General features: G+C 38.6%; 1 long non-coding RNA gene across 1 annotated transcript; it reads right to left on the minus strand.

Annotated features, from left to right (window-relative positions):
• Positions 1 to 222: 222 nt before the first annotated feature.
• Positions 223 to 6,456, minus strand: LOC115947869. The gene is made up of 3 exons (XR_004081721.1): positions 6,425 to 6,456; positions 2,448 to 2,499; positions 223 to 973 (listed from the first exon to the last, which is right to left on the minus strand). It is a non-coding gene; the product is annotated as an uncharacterized LOC115947869 (long non-coding RNA).
• Positions 6,457 to 8,658: the final 2,202 nt, after the last annotated feature.

Genomic DNA, 8,658 nt, shown 5'->3' on the forward strand with positions numbered 1-8,658 from the left:
TGTTAACTGAGTGGAGCAATGTGAACCAAGGCATTAGGGGCTCACAGTTTGGAAAGATATGCATTATTTTTATTTTTTTTTCCCCTTGAGTTTTTGAAGATGCCAGGCTGAAGCTCAGAGCAAGGCTCTTTCAGATCCTGCCCAGCCTGGCTCAATCTCAGCCTCCCTTTCCCTGTCCCTTCTGAATTAGATTCAGATGTTGAATTCTGAGAAAAAGCAGTAAGAAAAGAGTAGGCCCAGATTGCTCGGTATTTTGTGATGAAGTCACTTCAAGAATTGATTTTTTTGTAATGTCAATGCAATTCTGTTATGGTCTTGGAACAGGTAATTGACTGTAGAAAAATACTGGTTATTATATCCTCCAAAACACTCTGTTATTTTTAAAAATACATGTTTTCTGGATGCAATGTAACAAGGAATTTACATGCTGTGAATAAACCACAAGGCATTCTGTTTGTAACAATATCTGTTTAGGTATATTTTCATTTCAAACTCTTAAAAAAAAAGTCTTGATTGGCTGTCACTACTACTCTTTTTTCCATTAAAATGCCACTAATACATAAATCAGGGATCAAAACAGCATTACATTAATTGCAGTGTCAATCCTTTTTGCAAGATACTTGCAGTCTAACAGTCACAGTATGCTGAGGGAATAAGATAAATGAGACTGGGAGTACAGGGTGAGAATTGAAGGGCTTTTCTATGCAAAGGGAGAGAGTCAAAGTGTTCTTCATGCTTGCAGATAGTCACAGCCCAGTAAATGGCACATGGAGCTGTCTGCTCTATGGAATGGAAATCACTTACATACAATTAAGAGCAATAGTTGGGGCTGGTGCAGAATAAGAAGATAGCATTGAGAATAACATGAGAAATTTGAAATCTGACACAGCAAGAAATGCAGCTAGATTGCACTGCTCCATCATTGCTTTCTTTGAGTCACTGAGCTGGGTAATAGGCCATCCTCTGTTCTCAACTGTTGAAGAAAGGGAATGAAAATCATAAACTATACCGTAAAAGCAATCTGCTTGTAAAACATGCAGTATTATTTCAAGATGGGATACACAGTGTAGTTCTTTAAATTAATTTTAAAGGATTCAAATGAAATTTAAGGGAACTGGTATGCAAATTCAGTCCTTACAATGAAAACAAGGGAAAGACAAATATATTGAAGAAGAGCAGTTTAATTAGATGTAATGGATTTTTCGAGGATTTAGAAACTTTTAAATTGAAAGGAAAGCCCAAAACATATTCTTCAGTGTTTGAAAATGCAAAATGACATTGTTTGCTTGTCTAAAAGGAAGGACAAAAACCGAGAAAAGCAAAATAAAAGTTGCTTTTAGTTAAAATGCATCTCTTAAAATTTTCTTGGCAAGCACAGTCCTATATTGTATTCATTTTTAAGTGATTCATGAGCAGTGTAGTTTTTGTAACTAAATATTTTTTTTTAAGTTTCAGGCATCACAATGATGTGGAATTATTTGCCACTAGAACAAGATGAACTTAGATAAATATCTTGAAGCAAACATAAATTTGCAGTCACTAGCATTCTGTGCAAAAATAACACATTTTCTCTCCCAGTTACTGCTTCAAAACTCTCATCCAGTAAACTGTCTTAAAACCAAAATGTTATTTTTCTCCTCAGGTACTTAAAGTATACCCTGGACCAGTACGTAGAGAGTGAATGGTTGTCTGTTGTCTGTTGTCTGTATTTATTTTTATTTTATATGTCTGTTAGTACATTTAGTACCTGTTAGCACATGGTCTCAGTACTTTTGCATGACAATGTATTTGCTAACAACTGGACGAATGACAGAGTTATTATAATGAAGTATTTAACATACTTTCATTTGGGAGTATTTAAGAAAATGCAAATACTTGAAATTTTTCAAGTAAGAAGAATTTTTCAAGAAAGCTGACTGATCTTTTTTCCAGTCCCAAAAGAAATGAGCAAGACAGTAAGGTGTTAAGTCAAGAGTATTTTCTCCAAAGTGCAAGACAACTGTAGGAAGATCATATTTCTGTGAGCTAGCAGAACCCGTTACGAAAATAATATACATTTAGGTGGCAGTAGTGATGAGCAGCATTTATTCCTAATTTCCCATGGCTTTTTTTACACATTGTGGGTTCTGTGACACGTCCTCTATTACCAGACATGATTAGTTACAGAGTTGTGTGCCCAGCTGTGGCTTAGGAAAGGTGTTGGAAGTTCAGACTCTTTTGGATAAGAGACACTCTGGAGAGCTCTGAAATTGTGCCTGCACAGAATGTTATTCCTCATGTATCCCAAAACTCCTGTTAGCTGAATTCAGGGCAGGGACTGTTTGTTCCTTGTGCCGCTAGAGGGAGGATGTGCACGCGGATTGGACAATCCAGGGATAAACTCATCCATCCAGAGCTTTCCCTCAATTTTACTATGAAAGAAAGTTGCAGCAAAGTACACTTCTTACCATCAGCACCTACTATTTTTCTTGACACTTCATTACGGTCCAGATCTTTTGTCTTGTGGAAAAATAAGACATTATTTCAGATCATGTGTACAAACATGTCCCCAACCCTTGTTTGAGCACCTCGGCCCGTGTAGTTGTGTATTCTGGCTGAAACTCAAGACCTAACTAAACCTCAAATCCCCAAATCCCCCCCAAATCCCAAAACCCCAAATCCCAAAATCTCGAATCCCCAAAAATCCCAAATCCCAAAAACCCCAAATCCTGAAATCCCCCAAGACCCTAAAACCCCAAACCCCCAAACCCAAAATCCCCCAAGTCCCCAAAAAATCCAAAATCCCCAAATAAACCCCAAAACCCCAAATCACAAAATCCCACCAAATTTTGAGATTTTGGGGCCAAATTTGGGGATTTTGGGGCTGATTTTGGGGCCAAATTTGGGGATTTTGCTACAGAGCCGCTGCCGGCGAGCCAAGCGCCCGGACAAACATGGATCTTCAAATTTGGAAGTCTGTTTTGCACAACTTGTAGAAAAAAAACAGCATTCCTGGTGTTTCCTAAAAGATATCCAGCCCTTTTCAAAAGGGGTAAAGCTGATGGTCAGCACTTCAAGGCTATATGCTATCAATGCTTTGAAAATTTTACCTGTTGCTTCACTACTCCAAAATTTATTGCTACATCCCCATTATTTTGTCTTTTTGCAGCGTGGAATACCTACACAACGCAAACTTGTTGTTCTGTTGGCTAGATAACATTCTTTTGAAGGTTAACAGTTTTTTCAGTGAGCTTTCTAATGCTGTGAGAAACCTAGTTTGCAGTGCCTTTTAAAGCAATGTTTTTCATACCTGTGCAAATCACAAAACATTCAGATGGAAGTCAGTTGTTTTTTTTCAAATCAGACTCTCAGGCATGCACTGTAGGTGTTTGATCATATGAAATGAAATATATCTTATGTCTCCTGCTGCTTCAATTACAGTCTAATTTTGAGTTGCATCAGCACTCGTGTTTTTTGTAGGTTTAGAAGAGAAACCTTTTATAAATGTTCCTCCCATGCTAATTTTTATACTACTTTGTGATTTAATTTTTTTTTTTTTTTTGCCACCAGTTTGGGAAAAAGATCACCTACTTGAACTATTTAGGTGACCTGGGACAACATCTCAAATTTGACCAGTTAAATATTCCTCAAGAAGCCATCTCGTATGTGGCAAGTTTAATATACATTGCCCCACTTTTTTTCTCAGGTGTGGTTGCATCTTGATCACTGTACTCCAAGAAGAATCTATTTCTTCAGTATAATTTACCTGTTTGTGCTGGGTTGAATTAATTCTGAAAGCTGCATTGCCATCAGAGATATACTGAAGTGCATCAGGTGTTTAGTTTTCTACTAAAAAATTTGGAAAAAATCCATCTCTGTCATGGAGAATTTTCTTAATATGATTTCTACTCCTGTGTGAATGTTAGCAAAACAAATCCATATGTCATTGCTGCTTATGAGTATCACACAATTTTCTTGGGAAAAAACTGTAATCCTGACCTCTTTCCTTGCATATTGTAACAGATTGACTTCCTTTTATGAAGAGCATTCCCAATCAGCAAAGTGTTGATTGATTTTAAACTTTGTGGGTGTATCTACTGTTAGCAGGTCCATTATGTTTATGTGGTGTGTATTTGTGTGTGTTAGGGGGAAGGATTTGAGAGTGGATGGGAGATGAAAAGAGCTGCACAGGGCTGGGATAGTCAAGCACCAGTATTAATATCAATAAGCCTTTCTAACATGATGCTTTACATGGAAATGCTTTGATGTACTGACAGAAAGTGATTTTATGTGACTGCTGAATGAAAGTAACTGGAAGCTTTGATTATGACTGTTACTGATGCCTGGTGGCTTTTTACACACCTTTTTGTGTAAATATGGGATAACAGAAAATACCTTAGAGCTCTGAGGTTATGAATTGGATTGCATGGTTGCCGAAGAAAAGGGAGTTGTAATTTGAGGAGCAAAAATGTTTGGATTTTGCTGTTAAATTATACTGAAATTCTGAAGGACACGGCACTGTAAGACCTGCAGCATATACACCATTGTCAGGAGATCAGCATCATGAGCAATACTTGCAGCTGTTCACATACACAGTCTGTCATCTGCAGTGCACAGAATAGCACTGAAATCTTGGTATTTTTTTGCAGACATGATGAAAATCTTTGGAGGAAACAGAAGGGAAAACTTCCACTGTATGTGCTGTATGTTCAGCAAGCTCTGATAAAATAAAGCAATAAAGCCTTATTACTGCACCTGATTGCCTCTGTCACCAAGGAAGGGCACAGCTTTAATAAAATAATGAAAATAATAATAATTAGAAACTGATTAGTCTTTAAATCTAAAATTAAATATCTTTTGTGAGAAGACAGGAAATGTTTTCTTTTCCTATCTAATGCCATGGATGGGGGAAAGGGGACAGAGAAAACGTTCAAAATTGCCACAACTGTGCAGCTTTTACTGGTTAAATTGTCATCATAAACATTTCAGAGTGCTTTCCTTCTGGTCATCATCTTTCTGTGTATGGATGACCAGGGAGGACCATTCTAAACCAAACCTCCATGGCCCTGAGCAGGGAGAAAAGGAAAGGGAGAGGAAAAGCTAAGAGAGAGAAAGTACTGAAATGTCATTAGGTATTCTTGGCTGATAATCTGTGTGTGAAGGCCTTGCCTGGGTAACTGTCTGCTGTCTAGAAATGAGTCTTTGGGTGTGTAAGGTGCTGCTGGAATTGATCATGTGTCCTGCAGTGAGAAGTTCTTCTCCCTGGCACTGTGTTTACCAGGACAGATCTCTTATCCTGCTGTGAGAGGTTCTTCTCCGTGGACAGATCTCTCTGGAATCTGACATTGCTGTGATACAACTGAGATCTGTGAATCATTTCCAGCAGCTGTGCTGTAGAAATGCTCTGTTCTGGTCATCACTTAAGCAGAAAGAGTAAGAAAATGTCATGTTTGAGATGGCCTGGAGCACTGCCTAATCCCCAGTGGCAGTTTGTGTTATCCATCACAAGGCACTGCAGCTCATCCCAGCATCCTGGGCAGCATGGATTTCCTGGAGAAACATGGATTGCTTGGCAGGATCCAAAAAGAGAGTCCAGAGGTGTCATTTCATTGATCTTTGAGCTGGTCTGATTTACATTAACTGAAGTAATGTCCTGAGCATTTTAGGTCACTTTAGGTGCAGTAAAGAGAAAGCTGTGTCCCACAATGTGAAATGCTCTGAAAAATACACAGTCCAGCTCACCCCAGTGCTGCACAAACACAGCAAATCCTTTGCATGTGACTGTCAGGGAATAGCCTATTCTATTTAAAATACCTTTTTGGTTTTTTTGAGAACCTTGTTTATTTTACTGAGAACAGAACGTTTCCTTCAAGGGAAACTGAAATCCTATAGGAAATGGTAGAAGTGCAGAAACTCTACAACTCTACCTTTTTCCCTAGAAAAAAAGAAAGTGATGTGTAAGGTTTATTATTACAAATTATAGCCTAGTTATTTGTTTTACCTCCCTGACAGAGATACTAGTTCTCAACAGGAGCAAGGGCTGTAAATAATCAGTTTGCTATTTATACACTGAAGCTGGAAACACATTTATGGCTAACAATAATAATTAGAGAACATTTAAAAAAAGCTGCTGGGTTGCTATTTGGTTCCTCTGGAGTGAGCAGCTGTAAGAAAGAAAATGCAATCAGTGCAGCTTTAGAGAGGCTGAGAATGGGTTCCATGAGCTTAAATTGTCAATAATAAAGATGTAACAGCTTCCAAACACATTAAAGTCTTGAAGATGCTCCCATTTAAGTGAGTTAGGCTTTGTGAGTTAGTTTTAATAAAAGCTGCTCTGAGTCTTTAGGGTTTAAATACATGGAATAAAATGTTTTGACACACAAGGAATATGTTAGAACTCCTCTTTTAGAAAAGCTAAAATTAACGTGTGTTTTTTCCCCCTTACCTTGATTTGCAGAGGTCCCAGGACGAGGGAAGAGACGAGGATGTTGACTCCATGTTTCAGAAGGCTGATTTATTATTTTATGATATATATTATAATAAAACTATACTAAAAGAATAGAAGAAAGGATTTCATCAGAAGGCTAGCAAGGAAAAGAACAGAATGGAATGATAACAAAGGCTTGTGACTCTCAGAGAGTCGAGACAGCTGACGGTGATTGGCCATTAATTAGAAACTGTTTTGGTAAATCCATGCTACAAAGGAGAAAACTGCACAACCAAATCTGTATTTTGTTTGCAAACCCCCCAACATCTGGAGGTGAGCTATCAGCTTTTGTGGGATTTTTATTTGATTGAATACATGCATAAACTGCACTGTTCAGACCTGCATGAAGATGTCAAATTGGTTACAAAAAGTAGGGATTTCAAACTCAAGCTGATTTCAAACATTGATACACTGTCATCAATGCTGCTTGTATGCAAACTTTGAATTATTATTATTATTATTGGATTATTATAATAATAATTAATGTATTTCATGGTTTAGAGAGTATTCTTAAAGGTATAAACAACATGCTTAAAAAAATTTAAAAGCAAAGTAACCTGCAATGATTATTACTAAAATTTCCAAAATTTGATAACCAAGCCATGCAAAAACCAACACATCAGGCATTACAAATTAATTATTTGCAGGGATTCCAAGTGTAAACTGAGACCATTCATTCCTACATGCAAAGGCCATAGACTGTGCAGTTCTTAACTGCAAGGACACAAAAGCACTTTGGATTCTGCTGCTGCTCAGCTTTTCAGTAAGGCTTCCCTTGCCCTCTGCTCTTGCTGTGCACTTTCTTGCAGTGCAAATCACCTTTATGGGCTGCAGACATCCCACCCACTTGCTCTGGATTCATTGCACAGAATGCAAGGAAAAGGGAGGAGGATGTGCAATCTCCTCCTCAAAATTCCACTGCTATCCTAGCTTAAAAAAAAAAAATTAATTCCAATTTGTCCTTAACAGGAAAGCCCCAAGAATCTGCACAGACAACCTCATGAGGAAAACTACTGCAGAAAGACTGAGATTCCCAAGGCTATGAAGTAACATAAGGGATACACATTAAGTACACTAGAAAATACAGATCATACAGACACAGAATGTGATGGACAATGGCAATACCACGTAAATGCTTTTGGCAGGATACATTTCCAAGCAGTATATTGCTGGAATTTGAACTATCAAAGCTGAAATAATTTTCTGGCAGAGGACTTCCTGCATCAATTCGGGTTTGGAGACGAGTAAGACACATCCCTGAAAGGCTGGAAGTCAAACACCTGCAGCTGAAACTCGTGCAATCATTTTTTTTCACTTAAAAATCCCAAACCTATCTACTTCAAATATATGTACCACTACACATCCGCAGTTGGCTTATGTTTTCTGGTTCAGTTTGTGATGTTCAGTGACTAGCACATGGTACAGCTTCTGCCTTTCTGCCAAATTGTTCTTCCATCCTGTGTTCTCTGTACTTCCCTCCCAGAGCCTGCCCCTCCTCTCCCAATTTATATATTAGTTCAATCTCTGAAACTCAAGAAGCGCTTCTGAAGCTTCTGGATCTAAAACACATGCAGAAGAGTGCAGCTGGCATATTTCACTCCCTAATGACTTCAAACGAAATCCAATGAAATAAAAGGAAATGAAAACACAACTGAATCTTGTTTCAAAAGTGCTGAAATTAACATAAAAGATGATTGCATATGGGAGATGTCGCCTTCATTGAATTTTCTCAGGTATAAAAATGTCAACGCTTGCTTTAACTGGAGAAGTGCTTCTGCCCCCAGGCTCGTCCTTTATTAATCTAATAGTGACTGCAGAATCAGTGTGACACTGTACCTTTCCTCTTTTCTGCTGCAGCATCTGATTACAGAAGTAAACAAATATGTGCCATGCTACATAATGTTTAACGTTCCATAACTCCTTTGACAGTTTCACTCACCTCCTTTTTCCAAAAGCTTGTGCTTGCCAAGTTAGCTGCGGTATCCCTTTTCACAGTGGTTTTCAATTTCAATGCCTAATACAAAGAGATGTTTCACTGAAACGGAGCTTTTGTGCCGTGCTGTGGTGCCGGTATGTAGAGCCGGTGGCGGCGGAAGCGGCGTGACAGGGCCCAGGGATGGCGGCTGTGGCTGGAGAGCGGCCTGCAGCGGCCCGGGAGCGGGAGGCTGTAGCGACGCTGCGGCGACAGCAGC

This window comes from Geospiza fortis, unplaced genomic scaffold, assembly GCF_000277835.1.
Source record: "Geospiza fortis unplaced genomic scaffold, GeoFor_1.0 scaffold10, whole genome shotgun sequence".
NCBI lineage: Eukaryota > Metazoa > Chordata > Aves > Passeriformes > Thraupidae > Geospiza > Geospiza fortis.